The sequence below is a fragment of the Dermacentor andersoni genome, chromosome 5, assembly GCF_023375885.2.
Source record: "Dermacentor andersoni chromosome 5, qqDerAnde1_hic_scaffold, whole genome shotgun sequence".
Taxonomy (NCBI): domain Eukaryota; kingdom Metazoa; phylum Arthropoda; class Arachnida; order Ixodida; family Ixodidae; genus Dermacentor; species Dermacentor andersoni.
Genome location: NC_092818.1, coordinates 173,232,786 through 173,253,779, shown reverse-complemented (window position 1 = coordinate 173,253,779; position 20,994 = coordinate 173,232,786). Strand labels below are relative to the sequence as shown.

Here is a 20,994-nt window from a genome sequence, read left to right as displayed (position 1 = left end):
TCCAGCAGGTCCACGACGCCGCCAGGAAGCTCAACCTCCCAGTTCCGTCGTGGCAGACGCTCACTCCATGAGAGCCCAAAGCTATCGTGCCCTGCAGGACCTTGAATAAAGTTGATTTCCTTCCTTCCTTTCCTTCCTCCGTGGTGGCAGGTAAAAAATGTGGTACTATTTCCGCTGGAAGCTCCTTATAGTAATGCTTAGTGCGTATTAAGAGAACAAGAAGACTTGAAACCATATTCATGAAAAAGCTACTTGTACTGTTGTCGTCGGACTTTGAAAAATAAAAATAAGAAGTAAACGCACAAAAATAAATAATACATACAGGATCATCAGACGGAATCTTTCAGATCCTTAGCGCAAGTTTCCGATTTTAATGGGAATAAAGCACTGTTAAAATACTAACCCTACTTGCTGTCTGACCCCGACGGCATAAGAAATTGGGCCACTGGGCATGTATGTGCCCATTCTTGTGTAATGCCCTAGTAAGGGTACGTACTCGGATAGACACGCAGGGCAATAGGTAACAAGTGAAGAAGTTGGGAGGAAAAGTGGCGAACGTGTGGAAAAATAATTAAAGGTTGAAAATTGGGCTTAAGCGTGCATTCAGGATGTAAAAAAGTCGACGACATAAAAATTCAAGAAGTCGACTACAGAGAAATTCATAAAGCTGTGTAACATTCGCATACTTTTTGTGCCGAGATTTTCATCATTAACGTTTAGATTTGCACGCCATTTACATTTCACATTTGCGCAAACGTAAGAGAAAGATTTACTTAATACCGATTTCCCCATAAGCGTGGAATCACTGTGCAAATAGTATTGAAGCCCAAATAGTGAAAATATCAGAAGGACCATTAGAAATTGTAATTAACAATCTGTTCAGCAATATGGTCTCTCGCTAGTTTGCTTGAAAGACAAGCGCATTAACGTCAACAGCGATCGGGAGATGGCAATAACAGAATTTTAATGTTCAGGTGCTCTCCTGAGACCTGCACTTATTTCTGTTTGGAATCTGAATTTTGTGAAGCAGAAATAAGTAACCAGCAAGACGGCGAATCAAAGGGGATAAAAATGGGGTAAAACAATGTGTAAGCGTTTTTTAAAGAAGTAATCGTAGATGGCTCGCAAACGTTACTGAGTATGATTTTCACAACTGCTTTTATCACAATTTCGAATGACCTTTTTCTCACGTAATTTTTAAGCCGTGGAGTGCTTGGCAACATATAAACAAGAGAAAAATTGCACGACTAACACCAATGCTGGCTAACAAGATATACTCTCACTTGAAGCATGGGTAGTATAGGCTACAGACGTAGTATACTACGTGATTCTTAAACCTAGGATTCGTAGTGTTTGCCAGGGCCACTTTTCTTCGAGGTGCTTTTGCAATCTAAACTTGCCTTTTTGATCGAACTGATCCTATTTTGTAAGGTTTTTCATTTATTAGAACTCGCATCCCAATGGGTGATAGCGACACAATCAGACAATACCGGATAGAATATGTCAGCGTACAAGTAAAATGGGCAATAGGGGATCTCCGCCAGTGACAGTGACAAGAACTTTATTAGAGTGTCCTGAGGAACTCGATTGGGACTCCGCCAACGTGCAAAAAAAAAAAAAAAAATCACCCCACAAGCACTCTCTGCAGATGGTTAACCAGAGAAGAAGAAACGTGCAGCCCCGCTGTTTATCACTGGTTTAATTGAGATGGTTCATTAAACAACGGCTTGGTAGGCTGCCGTATCCTCGGTACGGAATTGCTGCTTGCGCTTGGCTGCACGACCCTGTTCTTGTGCCTGGACTGCAGCATCAACACGGCGTAGACGGGCTCGTTCCCGGTTCTGCTCGTGGCGTTGCTGATTGAAAGCTGCCTGCTCCTCAGGAGTACGTAAGACGTGTGGCCTACCCAGTCCGGAGCCAGAGGGAAATAAGGTCCTTCTACGATAAGATAGTGACATCTGCCGCGCGCGCCACCTAGGAAGTTCCCGTAGCAGACAGCGCCCAAGCTGAAGGTGAAAAGTTATCCCAAGAGGTGAAAAAATATCTGCACACGCGCGGAAATAAAACCTACTGGTGCCTGAATATGGTTAAAAACGAAAGAAGGGCCCGAACTGCTAAATCTAGTCCTTTAATTTCAAATGAGCGCTGAAAGAAAAACGCTCAAAAGAGCGGAATGAGGGCTTGATCGCCTCGATTCCGCATGTTTACCTTTCGTTCGTTTGCGCTCAATCACCGCGCGAGCCTTGGTGATTGCTTGCGCTTATTGCCGTTTGCTCTGTGAATTCCTTAGGTTGTATGTGCGTACACATAGCGGTTACTTTGAACGAATGATTCGTGTAAAAAAGAAGGCTGACACCCGCTTGGACAGAAAAGCTTTCGAAATAACGTCGCTGAAACGTGCGACCCTTACGGCAACTAAGCAACATCCTGTGTGTGTGTGGAAACGAGCGCGCCAACAATCTTCTTGCCGTTAAGTGCGCCTGTCGTGTAGCGACTGTTGTGTCTTGTGGTTCAGTGCTACGAGCCAGTGAAGCTGTTGTGACATTCTGAAGCGGCGGTATACATGGATCGTGTCAGGGAGTCTCCTCGATCGTGTTCGTGCTGCCAGCGCGATCTTATCCCGCGGCACACCAACATCGAGCGCAGCGTTCGCGCGTGTGTGAATGCGGTTGACAGTTCTCGTGAACCGTGCGACGTCGCCACATGAACTTGAATCATGACGCGCATTGTTGTGTTCATGCTTTTCGCCGCCGTGTGCCGCTAAAGCACGGTAAGAATTAGAGGGCCCATATATGAAACGCATGCGCATTGGCCTAGATATTACTGCACTGTGTTTTGCTGGCTATCCGTGTATCGCTTCTGGCGTCTTTCTTATGCTAATTTGCAGTTGTGTGTTTTTCATCAGTAAAATGGCACCGCCGATTACTGAAACACCTTCGAGTGTAAGGGAAACTTGGAAGGAACGAGCTCGCAGGTGTATGTAATGTACTTTGATATATTGTATTATACTTTATTATTTGATGGCCAGTAGCATCGGCTATGCAGTATTTGTTTTTAAAATCAGAGTAATGCAGGCACTTAGCAATATATTTATTCACATATGCAATGCACAAAATATGATTAGGATATGCATAGTTGGAAATTACTTTGGACATGTTGTAAAACGCAGTTAACAACGCGCGCACAAGCACAGGAAAGTGTAAAAGTAGAATTCGCTGCGGAAATTTGTGATTTTTTATCGCACGTAACGCAATGCGGATATTTGTCCGCGAGTTAATGCGCTTCTGCCCCCCTAGTTAGTTGCATGCTAGGTCATACTGCACTTGCTAAGTCAACCGGCTCATAATGCACTAAAATCAATGATCTCCACAAACTTCGGCCGTCAATCCCATGCGCGCGAATGAAATACTATCGCAGCTCTGCACACACACGTGTATACTTTCTCTCGCACCTTCGTATCGCTCTACGTTACTTTCCTCGCATAGTCGTGCAATTACTGCTGGTTCAGTCTTTCCGTCCAATTCCGTGCAACCATACTTTTCTTCTGGTTAGGTTCTCGTTGCCGCGCGGGATGCAAAATAACTTCTTGCCATCCTTCGTCCGGTTTCGGCACCCAACCGCACAGCAACAAGGCATTTCGGCCCTCCCGGTACGAAATTATCGCAGCAATGTGCATAGCACAACAGGCGAAACGCGCGCACTTCGCCCGGCGCACAGGAACTTTCATGGTGACAAAGGGGCGGAGCAAGATCACATGTCACTGATCAGCCCATCGCTGGCGTCGTCGGCTGGATCAAGGCCTTTCTCTACATTAAAATTAATGAGGGACTTTAGAGAGAAACTGTTGCGCGCGCGCTCTACCGCGACAGAGAGCAACGACGTCACTATTGGTGCAGCCAAGCGCGTGCTTCTCTTTGTCTTTTTTTTTTTCGCTCACGCGCATGGGGTTGTGCCGGAGGAGTTTTCGGCGTACAAAGGACAGACGGAGGGACGGACTGACGGACGGCTGAAATGGCTAGCCATGTGGAGCTTCGATTTAAAATAAGTTCAACATCTTAATTCCAAATCTAACCCGTATGAGATCTTAAACTGATAAGAACACATACTACACTTTGACCTGCGTCTACCCTGTCTATGTTCGCACCGCCCTCTCTTTGTCGGCGTTCCAAGCGCACGCGTAACGCCTTTTCTCTCCCTCCTCTCTGCTGTGGTGGCGGTCCCATATGCGTACTGCCCGCCAGGACCACGAGGTGGAAAGAAATATGAGCCGTCCATGTAACCCCGATCCCGCAGATTTGGAACGTTTCACCGGAGCAGTGTTCAGGTTTCAGAGGGAGCTTGTGGGAAGCCCATTTTGTGCTGCCTGGTTTTCATGCCTGGTTTTTGAGTGACCTCACAACCATTATTGCACTGTGGTACGTCGACCAACGCACGATCGCCTTGGCCACGGTGAATCAGTGTATGCACTCGGAGTGCGGTGAGGTGCGTGTCTGTTCTACGAGCTGGGATTCATTAGTAAAAGGTGTCGTGCTAAGTTTTGCAAGAATACATGGGTATGTGCATCCCCCGGCACCTGATCATCTTCCTAGACTCAACATCATCGAGGAGAGACTAGTCGCGCCTCCCTTTCCATTTATGTGCATGCGGCGTTTGACGTATGACAATGAACAGTTCGCCATTAAGGGGCCCATGCACACAGCTTCGCAATTGTTATCCACTTTCACAGAGCGGTATGGCACTGAATTTTTGTACTACTTAGCGGTTTCCTTTCAAGTTGCCCTATACTTCAAGAGAATCATTCAAGATCGTCACGAGAGCCAGTTGCACCCAGCTTAATATATAAGTCGTGTAAGATGTACAGCAAGTACAAGAGGACGCATTATTCTGAAAAGGCAATTATTGAGAACTTGCGTTCACGGCAAAAGTAAATTCTTAGAGGTTAAACTACATTATTGAAATTGTAGCAGACGTTGTCTTGCGACGAGGCAGTCAACCCTTTCTTTTTCGAATGCACACAGCTGTAGTTAACGAAACATTACTGATATTATTACCATACTATCTTTATTGTTGTAGTTACAGGCACTTCAATACGTCTCACAAAGCCAACCAAATTTACGCATAGATGCCGACTGCACTTCAACAGCGCTCGTATTTTGCGATTAATCTTCTCTTTCTTCACACGACCAGCCCTCAGTCGGCGAGTGTTTGTCCTGTATTTAACTCCTATCTCATAATAAATTGTTGACAAAAAGTGGTTCTTACTCCGGCTGCGACATACTTTAGAAGACGTTAAACTTTTATTGCGATATTCAAATCTCCGTTCACTTTAAACCATCCACCGATGCGTCTTTCTGCCCTTTTCCTGCGCGGCTCTCAATGCACGGGAAATTTGGAAGAGGTCTGTCCGAATCCTATAGGAGAAGAAGGGAGCCGACGATGGTTCCAGCGAAACCAAGCAAGAACTTGACCGAGAAAGGTAGACCCAGCATTCCCCACTGTTGCAGTGTAGCAAAGAGGTCATCTTTTCTGATGCGGCCGCGGTGCAGAGACTTCCACCACCGATGCGTCTTTCTGCCCTTTTCCTGCGCGGCTCTCAATGCACGGAAAATTTGGAAGAGGTCTGTCCGAATCCTATAGGAGAAGAAGGGAGCCGACGATGGTTCCAGCGAAACCAAGCAAGAACTTGACCGAGAAAGGTAGACCCAGCATTCCCCACTGTTGCAGTGTAGCAAAGAGGTCATCTTTTCTGATGCGGCCGCGGTGCAGAGACTGCCACTTGGCTGCAACACTGTGCGATCTTACTCCCGCCGGTCCAAATCCTATGGCGCCAAGAAGCCACCCTGGCGCCTCCATGAACAGCAGCATTATAACTGCAAATCATGCAGGAAATGCAGTTGTGGACGCTGTGAACAAAAGCCGCTGACCGGATTCTTATTCATTAGAACTACGTTTCATTGAGTTTCGTGTGCAATTATGTTTCCCGTAGTGAAAAAGCATTTGTGCCAAAAAATGCTTCCTTTGTGCGTTTCCCCCTCCCCCTCTTTTTTTTTTGTTGCACGGTAAGTTAGCATGCTTTCATGTGAACTATACCATTTCGTGCCATCACGGGGAGAAACAGCATCCGCCTAACGCCACATTCAGATTGGCCCATCAATTGAAAGTAGGTGCGTCAATTTTGCTAGATGGTGGGATAATATGCCCCTTCTACATATATATATATATATATATATATATATATGAACTGGGACGAAACTAACGTTAAGCATTAAATAATTTGTACATGTGTGTCTTTCGAATTCTTCTTTAGGTGAGCTTTAAGTGTATGAATACAGTCATGAGTGGATGGTTACGGGTTTACCGTTACAGTGTATGAAAACGCTGATGTGTGTCCCTCCTTCAGTAATTTCAAAAAGTGCAATTACTCTTGACCCAGTAGTATTCTAACATATTTTTCCTAGAAAGGAATTAAGGGCTTCTTTACTATCTGTCATATACCATCGCCTTTTAATTGTGCTGTCCATGCAAAAGAGAACAAATTAACTGACAAAAAGGAAGCGTAACAGACTGGACGAGTGCTGGCTAACAGCTATATATAAGAATATTTAAAAATGGAATTATAACGGCTAGAATCAGTTCGACTTACTCTGGCTTTCGTTGGTGCTGTTTTGTACTATATGTAACATATACTAATCACCCAGTTTTCACTTTCCCTCACGCTAGTTGACCTAGTATAGCCTTGTGAAAGCTTACGTGATGATTTCGCGGTCTTGCCTGCACAAAAACAAATAACTTGAAATTCCTGCCCTGAAAACTTTGCTTTGAAATACCTGAGCCTACGTAGCTCAGTGTTTTCGTCAAGCTCAGCAAATTATTTTTCTTTCTGCCTCTGTCTAACGTAAACTGCATTTAATTTCTTGCGTAGCTTTTTTTTTTCATCGTCCTCAAGCAAAACTTATTAATAAAGAATTAAACAAGACACGTTTAGAGCGACAATAAGAGAAATCAAGTTAGAGTGACAGAATGGTGCTTCGAAGTGTCCGATGCACCTTATTTACTTAGAACAATGTTTTCGGGAAAAATGCTTACACAGTAATGGGTTCGCTATACTTACACGGCATCATTTCACGTTACTTGTGTAATTTCTCGTTAACAAACATATAAAGTGGGAGAAACCTCTGATTACAAAAACTTCCGTTCGTTGCATACCGAAATGAACAAAAACAATTTTTACTCACACTTTCGAAGAGATGTCAGTGACCATTGACATATCTGTTGCAAAAAGTAGTAGCATATGTAGAACCAAGGCTGCACTCTCTCTCTCAGTTTAATTTGCTCCAGGCGTGCTCCACGTGTCGCACTTCTCATTGTATTTATGCCAGCTACCGCTGCAAACGCGGGCTCCGAGGTCACTCGTACAGTTTAAGACTGCTACATAGGACCCCTACCCGGGACAAATGCTAGGACTGCAGCTTTTATAATTAGCAAATCTGCCTCTTTGCAATGTATATCAGTACCAAGTACAGCCCTTGATTTAGTCATCGTTCTAACGAGGTACACGTGCAATTGTCCTGACAGCAGTGCGTGTACTTTAATGTAATAAAACGAAAAAGCTGTCCCTGCAAGCACCTATTGCAAAGGCGACCATGCTGCCCTTATTTTTGCAAACTGAATTCTGAGAAGGCTAGGTTTACAATTGTAAAAAAAAAAGAAAGACTTACGAAAAAAGAAAACCATTTTCTGGGACTAGAATAGCAAGCTGATAGTGTCCGGCCCTACAAACCTTGCAGTTCTGGTTTAATTGAGAGCCTTTGTAAGCATTAACTTGAAAATCAAAGTGTGCGCACCACTACTCATGTACCGCTCTCGTCTCAACGGCTCTCACTGCGGCGTTCGGTTGCAGGCAAAAATGTGTACGTGTGTGGCCCGTCTGGCCTATACACACACACACACACTAGAAAAATCTGATTTCACAAAATGTGGAAAGTTCTGCATAAAAATCTGTGGAATGATGCACAACATATCAAAGCAATAGCTTTGTTGTGATCCTACGTGTATGGTTCCACGGAGCATTATTAAGCCCCTTTGTGGAGGGGTGCGTTACTGAACAGCTCAAGCGCTTTAAAGTAAACTTTCTTTAAGTGCTAATATACTTACTGAGAGTTAAGATAGTCGCGAGGAAAACCATGGCGTTTCTGGAAAACAAGAAGAATAGAGAGTGAGAACAACATAATAAAAAATAACACACATATGGGGAAGGCGAAATTTGTGTTGCAGAAAAAGATGCCGCTTGTACATGAAAGGCTTAAACACAAAGTGAGATGACCTTGAGCACCGACTCGCCTGATAAGGCGGTATAACTTGTGTCTCGGCGAGCTAGCTACTTTGTGGTTCAAATCATAGATGCTGCGGAAATTTGTTACTAATATCCAGAGCTGCGTTCCCTGCAGCAGCCTAAGTGCGATGATGTAGCGAAGAGCAGGGATATTTCTGTTTGTTGACCAATTCGTTATTTTAGAGATATGCGTGAAATTCTGATTCTGCCCGCGTGGCCCGGTGGGTGTGCGCGCGATAGCAAGTACCACTTGTCGCCTTCTGAAGTTCGCGAGAGATTTTGTTGCTTTTAAATGCATAAAGTTTCACAACTGTAAGTGCCAGTGTCATTTTATTTTCTGTTGACCAATTCAATGTTGTTCGCTGGCATTAGTTTGCTAAACATAGATTTGTTGATAAGAAACTGGAATAAAAGCCTGTAAACTCTCTCACATTGTATGCATTCAGAGCATCACTGAGAGAAAATGTGATATATAGTTTTGCTTACTAGGCTCTGTTTTTGTTTCTTTAGACTCTGTTCGTGAACTTCAATTTACCTAATGTTTGGCCTGTGTCAGGAAAAGCTTCAGCTGGCGCGATACCATATCAGTCCTGCGACCAGTCTAACATGCCCAGCTACATATAAAGCTTTCAGGTGTGTTTACCACATATTACACTACTTACTTCAGTGACTGGGGGTTGCAGTGCCGTAAAGTTAGTAAGGACACTCTGCAGGCCCTCAGGAACATCAGCACACTCTTGGTTTATACTGAAACGCTGCTTAAAACAACGCTAGGGCATATTCTGCGCCTGATTTCCCAGCAGAAGCGCCCAGCGCACAAACGGCAGCTTATCAAACAACGCAGCATCGCGTGATGCTAATACTAACCACCAACACAGCTCAGGTAGACGCGCTGATCACGAACCACTGCGCGCTCCAGGTGGCCACGGCAAGGGCTTCGTTGTCTGCAGTTCTCTACGAGCGCTCCCTGGCTGGCTTGGTGGAATGGATAGCTGGGTGTACAAATTGTTCACTAGAATTATGTATGACCACTGCGAGACCATTTTAAAAGGTAATAAAATTTTACGGTCTCTGGCCACAAACCGTTCGTACGCTAGAGATAACGGGCTACAGACAAAATATTATACCGAAAATATTGTCAGTGAAAGTCTCCGGATAATCATTGATCTTAAGAATGAAATTCTTTGTGGATTGGGACGCACGTTTGTTCAATAACGTATGACTGATGAAACAATGTCCGAAATGATTGGCGAAAAAGGGTTGGAAACTTCTGCAGCCATGAACATTAACTTCTGTATAACGTCTAATTATGTGTGTCAAACAAAGTAAGAGTAACAACGAGCAGTTATTCAACGGCCTGCGTTTCCTAAAGTGGTATAATTGTTAACGGACCTAAAATATTAGCGAACGGGGCTCCTCCGGAACCTCGCGGGAAGCCTGCTCAAGTTAAGACGATTCATTAGCTACCATCCTGTCGTTTTTATGTCGACGCGTCTCGAAAAGCTATGAATTGAGCTCGTTCGCGTGTTCAGTTTTCTAGCGCTAAGTACTACAAGACGCAATGGGCATGAAGCGAACACTGCATATAGGGCACTCCTCAGTGTCACCTCGTGTGCGCTTCATATCCAGTGTTCGTTTCGTACCCGTTGTGTATTACAGTACTTTCCGCAAGAAAAATGATAGACGCGTCTCCTCAGGCTAACGGACGTTATGATCGCCAAACAATTTCGCAAACCTGACGCACTAGCCGCTCATAGCTAACGTTTCCAATGAGTTCAGAGGAAGCGAAAGCTTCCTTGACCATTTGTTGGCGCCATCTAGACACTTTGCACCGAAGCAAAAGTCATGGATGTTGTCCTATATGAAAAGGCTATTAATTCGCTGGTGTTAAAGGCCCATTGTCGCAAAATATCCGATGTCGGCGCCGAATGTCGCTCGACGAAAAATCGTTCTGAACCACAACTACGCAGGCCCCGCGGTGGCGCAGAGGCGTTAGTGAACTAATTGAATTCCTCAAAGTGAAATACGCAGAAAAATTGTAATGCATGACCTGACCACAACCTGCATATATGATAGCGTCGGAGCTTAATTTGAACATACCAGAAAACATAATTCTGCTACGCAGAAACTCAAACACAACCCCTTTTGCTAGCGGCGCGGCAAGTTCATTTCCTCGCAATGCCGCCATCACGCTTGCCTCCGTGCATCTGCAAAAAAGCTGCGATTGCCGGGAAGCGCGACAAGCAGTCAGGGACCATTGAAATCTATAGCGTTCCACTCTTAAAGGCGAAACTTAAGCGTTTTCCGAGCTTTTTTTCTTTTTTAGAAAACGTAAACATTATGCGTGTTAAACGGTTATAGACAAGACTATAGCTAATGTAGAAATATTTCCGCCTGGCTTTACTGTCTATCGGAAAGATAGGCATCGACATGGCGGGGGAGCATTTATTTTGATATAAAATGCGTTGTTAAGTACAAAAATTTTATTTGAATACAATTCTGAGTCTGTCTGGTGCCTTGTGAAATTACCTAAATAGACAATGTAGTGTACGGGACATTCTACCACCCACCCGGCAGCAGCGACTGATTCGGACTGCTGTCTGAGATGCTATGTCTTGTGCATAATAGTGAATTTCTAGGGGGTGATTTCAATTTGGCAGACTTCAACTGGAATGCCGGATCTGTGGCTGCTAATAGGTCCCGTATTTACACAGTGTTCGAAGAACGTCTTGGATTAAATGGATTGCAGCAGTACGTACTGGAACCTACGCAAGAAAATGCAATTTTAGACTTAGTACTTTGCAATGAGCCGAACATAATATCAAAAGTTACTGTTTGCCCAGGTATTAGTGACCACAGGGCAGTTGTCATAGAACATAACATGCACCGAGTACGGATGGTGCAAATTCCGCAAAGAAAAGTGTACAACTACGACAGAGGAGACTATGCCGCTATCAGGACCGAACTTGAAAATTTCTTTCCTACTTTCCAGTATCTGTCAAATGCACACTGTCTGTTAACATTGTGGTCAGCATTTCGGTACAAAATACTTGAATACTTCTAATAGTCGAAATTCATGTTCCATACGGCTACCTGCGGCAACGAAAAAAAAAAAACTTTGGTTTAACGTAGAAATACGCAAACTTATAAGGAAAGCAAGACGAACGTATAAAACATTTCCTGCCGACACCAGTCTGGCAAATCAGAAACGCTTGCAAGAGATAAATAATCTATTGAAAGCGACAATTAACTACGCCAAAGATACCTTCTTTGTTAAATTAAACAACGACTTGAGAGAAAACCCAAAATAGTTTTGGAAATATGTAAAACAAAATCGAAAAGAAGACATATCCATACCATTTTCAACTATTGACGGCAAAACCGTAACGTCAGACTATCAGAGGGCGGAATACTTTAACCAATACTTCCAATCTGTGTTCTAGTGTCTGTGTTCAAGCTAGTGTCTGCTGGGGGAGATTTCGCTTTTGAACAACGCCAGTCAGGGAAATATGATGCCAGACATTGAATTTTATGTTAGTGGCGTCGATTTTGTATTACGGCATTTAGATGACACAAAAGCAATTGGACTTGATGAAATATCCCCAGTGGTCCTTAAAGAGTGTCATAGCATCATTGCTCCGTATTTAACGATCGTTCATAAGCTTTTCCTTGAAACAGGCCTCATTCCCCAAGAGTGGAAAACGGCAAGCGTGACAGCAGTTTTTAAATCGGGCGATAGAAAACTCAGAGCAAACTATAGGCGGATTTCACTAACGTCAATATGTCGCAAAATATTCAAACACATTTTATATAGTAACATATCTGCATTTCTTGACTCAAACGCTTTCTTTACACCTTCCCAGCACGGATTCTGGTAAAGCTTATTCCTGCAACACACAACTAATAGAATTTCAGCACTGCTTATCTAAAGCCATTGATAACAATAGTCAGGTAGACGCGGTTTTTACTCATTTTCAAAAAGCTTTCGATACTGTGTCGCATAAGCTCTTAGATGTAAAGCTTGCTGCATTAAATGTAAACGAAAACGTTCAAAATTGGATACGAAACTACCTAAATGGAAGAAACCAGTCTGTCCTCCTAAACAATGCCGCCTCTTCACCAATAACTGTTTCTTCGGGCGTTCCTCAGGGAAGCATACTGGGCCCCTTGTTACTTTTAATCTACATAAATGATATTGTCGAACTAATTAAATCACCCATAAGACTATTTGCTGATGACTGTGTGATTTACAGAGAAATTACTACTGAAAATGACATAGATACATTGCAAACAGATTTAAATAACCTAGCGAACTGGTGTAAAAAATGGAACATGAATTTAAATACAAAAAAGTGCAGTAGCGTAAGTTTTTCCAGAAAATTATCCAAATTTAAGCACGGATATAACATCAATGGCACGCTTATCGGCATATAGTCGGAATCTAAGTATCTAGGAGTCTATTTCACCGAATCACTGACTTGGCATAAACAGATTGGCACTGTCATAGCAAAAGCTAGTAGGACTTTACGTTTTATTCGCAGAAATTTTAAACAGGCCACGCGCCAAGTTAAGGAAACTTTATAGTTCTTACATGTCAGAACAACACTTGATTATGCTTGTGTAATATGGAACCCCTATCAAGATTACCTCATTAATAGACTGGGAAAACTACAAAACCAAGCAGTTAGGCTTGTTTGTGATAATTAAAGCCCGTACTCTATAGCGTTTCCGAAATGAAGGCCACTTTAGGATGGGATCTGCTACATATGCGTAGGCAGAAGTTAAGGCTCAAACTATTACACCGAATATATAACAGTCAGAGAGGTATCAATTGCTGTAACTATCTTCTGGAACCAGATTACATATCGACTCGCTGTGATAACAACAAAAAGATCTCAGCCTATAACTGCAGAACAAGCATTTTTTGCTACTCTTTCTACCCCAAATCAATTAGACAATGGAACAGTTTATCAAATGATATAGTAAGTGTGTCAAATAACGAACTGCTCTATTGTATGCTGTAACGGCGCTCTTGCAAAACAGCTGTATGTGTTACATAGTTTGAAACCTGTTTGATTCTCATTGCTTGTATGTCTTTCTCTAAAAGCTATTGCAGTGCTTCTGTTTGTGAGTATATCTGTCCAAAAGCTTTTCTGTATTGTTGGTTATATTTTGTTCCTCCTACGTAATGACTTTATGGCGATGTAGGTACTCTGTAAATAAATAAATACTGGACGCTAACATAACGTAGGCAATCCACACGCACACCATAGCTTAGGAGCAGGCGAAGTGAGGACAACGTCTTCTTTTTTTTTTTTCGTTTACGTAAAGCCTCTAAGTTCACTTTCGAGCGTTATTTTTAAAATATGGCTGTTTCATCCCCAGCTATTGTAAGGTTTCGCGTTACACTTGAATTCGGACGGCGTTCTAACTTAACACGAGCGCGACATGTTGGCGCGACCCAGCAGGCAAGGCAAGCACTGCCGGGCAGAAGAAACAGTGCACAGGTAACTTCCAGGCGTTTAAAAATGCTGGTGTGGTGGGTCTTTCTACACATACGCTCTAGGCATACACATGTGTAAGTAGGCTCCCTACACTGGCGTGATGAGAAGCGTCGCCATTTAAGTTGGAGGCTTGTAACCTTGATGATGCCGGGGAACTGGCGCTACGGGCAACCGTCGGCTTTATCGAGCACCAAGTGAAATATTAGATAAACATTAGATATTAGAGTAACTTGACGTTTAGCGTCTGTTTTGCTCACAGCAGTCCATGCACACAGAAGCTGAGGAGGAACAACGCTATTATGCTTATAATGTGCTTTCTGGCACAATACTATTCTTCCTTATGATCACTTGCGTGATGACAAGGACATTATTCGAATGACTGATAGTGGAGCAGGTTGGTATGGAATCATGTTACTGAAAGGCCACCGTTCAAACACGGACACTAGAAGGAAAAAAAAAGGAAAACGAAAATGACGACTACAATGACTATAGTGGATATGACGACTAGCATAGTCGTATTAAGTGAAAGGTCGCACAGTTGTAGAAAACAAAAAAAAAACGCAAAAATCTACCCGCACATGCTCAAAGAATCCAGTGTCCCGTGAATAATGCATCTACAGTATGTACGGACACTGTTTAAGGGTAGCTGCTTAGGCAAGACAATTCCTCTTTGTGCAAAAATAATTGCGGGCTTAGATATACAGATGCTACCACAATATTATCGATATATACAAATGCTTGGCCATAAGGCAGACTTCTTCGTTGTTATGTGTGAAGAAGACTATACAGTCTGCGAATTTCGAAGTGCTCTTGCTATAGCAACAGTGTAACGAAAGGTTATACGATGTAACACCAATTTATCAGCGTTTACGCTTAATTCCCGACTAATGCAACTACCTGTTACGATTCTCCGACGACTTGTGACGACCTGCGACAATCTTTCGCCCTGTTATGTGCACATTCTCCAACTATAGTTTCCTTCCTTGCTATTTACATGTGCCATCATAGCACTACACCCCGATTGGCCCTGAACCGCGACCGCCTTCATGAAGCTTAGTCCTTGTGCGGCTTTCTGCAACAACGGTGGGGTCATGCTAGTTGTATATGTGTTATTCTGTCATCATTGCGGCAAGTTGGGTTCCACACGGGCTGCTTGAGGATTTCTTGCCACACTAATGGAGATTTTCACCGCCAGAACCATTTACGCGGCGAATCAATAGTACCAGACCGTGGACGACCACTTCTGCTTTCTGTGAACAATGAACTTTCGAGAGTTCCTAACCAGCAAGAGGAACCTTCTTTCTACTTCTTCACTGTGCGAAAACTTGCTGATTCTCGAAGACGCTGTTATTGTCGATAAGCAAAGCAGAACCTTAGCTCTAGGTCCTACACACTGTTTTGATTCACGCATGAAACCTGTATATTTGTTAAGACTATACCGCGCCGCTTTATTATATTTCTTCCCTAAGAAGAACGCTTTCGTTGTGTTCCATCACTAGCGTCAGTGATTTCGGGGCTCAGTTGACTGGTTCAGAACGTCTATGGTACCGCTGACAACTTATTTTGTCGAGAGAGAACTTAGAGCTCAGTAACTTTGGAGAAGGAAGATTGTTTGGTCCCTATGCCAGATACCATGTTTTCAGAAACCACTGAGAATTTTAAGACTGAAGACAAAGCTTTCAGATGTTATTGAACGTGCTGTCGATCTCTTGATAAGACATAAGCTAGATAATTTTCATTTTTACTATCACAAAGTCAAAACCTTTGTAAGTGTTAGTATCAATCTTTTTGGCTGAAACGCACAATTTTTTCTAAGAAATGTACATGGCGGTATGATGCAGCTGGTTGCCCGGAGATTCAATAACTTTTAGCTTCAATAAACATGTAGACTGACGTCACATTCTTAACTCGTAGTTACTCGTTGTATTTTTGGTAAATACATAGCATATAGCAACTTTTTGGTAAATCCTTAGCCTTCATTATGAATACTGAATACTTTTTTTACTGTCTACCACATGACGGATTGCTGTAGTGTGTTAAAGACTGATAATCAGCAAAACTAGGAATCAGGTTTCACGGACAACTATGGTGTGCCTACGGGAGTTTTCTTGATATTCTTGATCATGTACATATTTAAAGTGGATGCTAGGGGGATGGAAAAACGGGTGGTTACTGCACACGTCAGGGATTCACATTGGTTCTAAGGTTGTCAATCTTAGTGATATATAGAGTGTTCCAACTATCATGCACCAAGATTTTTTTTAAAGTGATCAGCCCTTCCACTTTGTCAAAAAGGACGAGCAGCGAAGCTGCGGTGTTTCAACTCAATCGGCGGATCTATGTATGTATGGTTAATATTATTATTATTATTATTATTATTATTATTATTATTATTATTAGTAGTAGTAGTAGTAGTAGTAGTAGTAGTAGTAGTAGTAGTAGTAGTAGTAGTAGTAGTAGTAGTAGTAGTAGTAAAATAAAGCTACTGCTTCACAATTCTATATTTGCTTCCCATGCAAACTATACTGCTACCTTGTGAGAGGAACGACGACCAAATAAAATTATGTAAGGTATCTGTCTTACAAAAAAAAAAAAAAAAAGGTTTGCGCCGCATTGCTCAGATTGCGGATGACGCTCATACGGGACATCTACTTTCATCACTTTACGTTCTTGCCTTCTATCAGCTCTGATTTTAATCTTGCAATAAAATACGTAACTAGCGTGAGACCCAATGATACTAAGTTTCTTAGTCCTTGCGAGTTAGAAAAACCGGGTGATGTTCAATACGACATTCGAAATCGCGAAATATGGGCGTTTCCTTTTTCACGGACCAAACAAGGCCGTAACAGATTAAAATACTAAACAAGTTTTCAGAAAGGAATATCGACATAAGCACAATTACCCGGTAGAAATTAAAAAGGCATTATACTAACTATGAATAAACAGGCGCACATACCATAAACGCATGTTATCTGCAGAACACTGTTTAATTCTCTGCGAAATTATCAAAATAAAACATCTAAATTGTATTAAAATTGCGTCGCCGATTTGAATGCATATAAATGTGTGCCAGTAAAGTGTTCGTATAGCCACATGTATGTATGCCCCTTGATAGGTTCTTTTCTTCTTTTTTTATTGTTGTTGGACACACGTTAAAGACGTTTATATGCGATTGTGATATGTGCATCTGAAGTGATAGTATAGATATGAATGTATTGTACTAGGTAATCATCACGAGTAGAAATCATGATTACAATGTAAATCTATGTTCACATGTTATTTTATAGTTAGTTATTGCAATGTCGGATATCGTGTATACGTTTCATTTATATAATGTATGTTTTTCACTGCCAAATACAATCAGGGCCGGAGCCTTTGCCAAGCTGCTGGAAAGCGCCTTTTTACTCCAGTCCTGGCATCTTTTCTTCTTTGTAAGAATTGAATGCGAAATAAACTGCCTGTCTATTATTATTATTATTATTATTATTATTATTATTATTATTATTATTATTATTACAAACATGGGGCTGTCCGTTTCCCTCCCATAGAAGCCCATGTATTGACACAAACGGGAATTCCACAATGTTTACAACTTCACTGTGAACTACGTAGGTATGAAATGTAAATGAAACTCGGCGTAATGATAGAGCCGTCTCACCAGCTAATTTGCGCATAGTTTTTTTTCCAGGATACAAACATTACATTCAGAGCCACAAAGCATTCGCGAGAAACTGGAGACAAAAATTTTTTCGTGTCGACGCGACCCGTATAGACGGACGGACATCAACCGCTGCCGGACGGAAGCTATATGTAGCTTCGCTGTAAAATTTAGCCTGCCCAGCGACACGGCATATGCAAACTGCCGCGCGACTGGCTGTTCGAAGCACTTTGCGTGTATTCGTGAGCTTCTTTCATGCTCCGAAAAACGCTTTTATGTTGCCCCTATTGAGCAACAGAAGACTGTATCGGGAGTTTTTCAAGCTCTACAATTTTCTCATTGACTCTTTCTATCAAATTATAATATTTGAGAAGGTGATTAATAGTCTAAGACTAATTATGTAATTAAGCGGAATGCAAAAAGTTATCTGAGTATCTCCAAGCGACGGCAAACATAAAGTTCTGTCCAGCTACTTGGTATATGCATATCTTAAAATCTTGGTGCATGATAATAGTTGAGACACCCTGTATACTTAAGCAAGGCTTGTGCGTTAGGTCGCTGCTTGGGTAACAACTTTCTCAAAATCTTTCGTAGCGTGGACGACTACTTGGTGGTTTCTTCTAGTGATCACAAAAGGAAAGGAAATAAAGTTCACCACAGGATTGCCTCTGGAAAACAGCATCTAATTTCTAGACATTCTCTTGACTTTTCCCGCAAGATAATAGGTGTTGGCATTACTGTCGAAGGTCACTTAAACGTTTACTAACCTTTTGCTCCAAGTGTTCGAAAATTGTAAAAAAGGAAAAGTCACGTTCGGCCTTAAAACGTTAGTTTACCAGTAGTGCGCCTTATATTTTTTCTTTATATTTCTTTATTTTTCTTTTTTCTTTATATGGTCGCGATTACAAAACGTCCAAACATTGTATTTTCCTTCTGGTATTAAAACTAAAAAGTTCGCCTTATGGTCAACGCTTGGCATATCAGCAGTAGCGATAACACCTGCGTAAGTCAGCCCTCGTCTAACTTACGCAAAGAGGAATCGTAATAACTAAGCAGTTATTCTTTCGTGAGCGTGCGGGCGTGCCTACGATTCACGGGTTTCGTTCTGATTTCTAATTTCTAAGATGCAGATAGGCACTGGTTTAGCAGTGTTTCACTACAGCACACCATAAATAATTCCTGAGAAACCGCTGCAAGAGTCGTAGAGCTTAGTGGACCGAATGACGAAGCATCGTCAGAGAAAGTGCCGGCGAGGGAACTTGCAAGCCAGAAACATTCTGACCGCGTCTGTCACGCAGACTGGGGCTATCAGTAGCAGCGGGCTGCCAGTCCCTTCTTAGTTAATACTTTCATTTTACTGCGGCACTCCTTAGCATCGGCTTCTGCGGTCATCTTGTTTGGTTCAGAAATAGAACAGTGTAATAGAATGAATTGTCATCTGCCTTGGAAGTTGCTGCGATTCATTCATTCATTCATTCATTCATTCATTCATTCATTCATTCATTCATTCATTCTAACGTGTCAATGCAACAAGCTCACCGTGGTAAACACGGCAGTTGTGGGCTGGGGAATGATTTTGCCTGCCCATGGATTGGAGCCGGGCGCCCAAATCAGTACAAAGGCCTCTTATAGTAAGGCCCCGCCAGCAGCCCGACTGGGGTGCCACTGCTCCTATTTGATAACCAAACTTATGGTCTTGTTTTCTTCAGGAGAACCACGTATTATGACGTCTAATGCGGCAGGTTTGTAGGCGACGTATTGGGGCAAATGTACTTCGTATATCTCTCGTTGTACCAGCCCTTCGATGAGGTCAGTCCTCATGACCAAGCTACACCATTTGGTTTCTGCGGCGATCGTGACAAAAGTATAGAAGCAAAGTGCCGCAGAATTTGTTCGCTACGCGCTTTGTGGCACGCTCCGACTGGCTGTTTGTCTCGTTCTGCCAGTGGCTACAGCAGTGAATACAGAAAGTGCGAATCGACAAAGGAGATTTCTTGAAAAGCTATTCGGATCCACGCCCGAAAGCTACGAGCAACGCTCACCGGTATTGGCACGGTAGCGGCCACCGCTCAGGCTGTTGTTGTTATCCTGACTGGCTGTGGCACATGCCCACAGTGGGGCATTGACCATGAATCGGGTGTTTAAATTAGGTGTATAAAAACAAGAGAGTTAACAATTTGAACATTACAGCTTAAAAAGTAAACTTTTTATGTGCGGGAAGAAAGCAATCAGAAGAAAACCGTGTATAAAAAAAATAGGCCTTCGCCTTGATGACGACGACGAAGCTGTTAACTCAAAACGTGGCTCGTACCCACGAGAGGGATTGGCCACACTGGATTGGATGTATTGAAACGTACACCGAACAACACACCAAAAGAATTAAAGGCGAACATTCAGAACAAAGCATTTGGCAACTAACTGGTAACACAGATCTTGAGAGGAGGTATACATGGAGCAAATCAATAAATAATGAAAATAAGATACAAAATAAAAAAAAAATAAAAAATAAAGCGTCACATGGTTGGTAGCCAAGCAGCGTAACCTTCCAGATACCTCGCCCACCGAGCTGGTAATGATGATGATGATGAGTCTCGGACATGGCTCTCACCCTCAACCTGAGGGGGCAGGGAGCGATAATCTATGAATAAGATGCTTTGACTAAGCGTACTAAGTTAAATACGTATGTGAACGGAAAGTGGAACAGAAAAAGATTGGTAACGAAATTTTAGTGCGCAATCGAATAATCAGACCAAACGATTATACAAGTAGACTTTCAGGAAGAGGAGATTCATTCAACTTTGTCAACCTTAAAGAGATTGTGAGAAATAAGGAAATATTGAGAGGTGGTCTAGACGCACATCCGCTTTAAATCTCTGCACGGGGAAGAGGGGAGGAGGGATAAAAAGATCCCACAAAGAATTTCGAAGAATGATAATTGTCACAATAGCAAACACTTCCTTACTTATTTGCTAAATAATGGTAGTTACTGAGGATTAGTCAAGATACCGGTGATAAGGTGGTGAGTAAAACGTAAAATGTAAAAAAAAAGCTGAAGTAGAGCAATAAATAAAACGCAATAATTGACAGAAAACTGAACATACCAATACGAAAGTTTTGGCTTACATCACGATCAATATTTTTTGCCATGTTCGTTTGAGCGCGCATGCATAGGTGAATTCACGATAATATAAAACATTATGCGGCGACGTAGAGTCCCTTTCGTGCTTTTACAACAAAGTCTTTAATACAGAGGTAGGCAACAGCGATACACGGGAGATTGAGAGACAACGTTGATGTTGACCTTTGGCGAGTAATCACGTAAATTCGAATTGTCAGGGTCATTGCTTCCGCACAATTTGATATTGAAAGAAAGTCCTGTCATTTGGCTTGCTTTAACGGAAATCTCAAAACCCACACTGAAAGATAAGTAAAGAACCGAGAACCACACATTTCGTCCTTAATGTCTTCTTCTTTCACTTTGGTAACGTGGAAAACAAATG

The 20,994-nt window shown here is 42.4% G+C and overlaps 1 long non-coding RNA gene across 1 annotated transcript; it reads right to left on the bottom strand.

Moving 5' to 3' along the window:
• Nucleotides 1-8,148: 8,148 nt before the first annotated feature.
• On the bottom strand, nucleotides 8,149-20,553 carry LOC129384828 (uncharacterized). The gene is made up of 3 exons (XR_008612461.1): nucleotides 19,537-20,553; nucleotides 9,200-9,324; nucleotides 8,149-8,192 (listed from the first exon to the last, which is right to left on the bottom strand). It is a non-coding gene; the product is annotated as an uncharacterized lncRNA (long non-coding RNA).
• Between the last annotated feature and the right edge of the window lie 441 nt (nucleotides 20,554-20,994).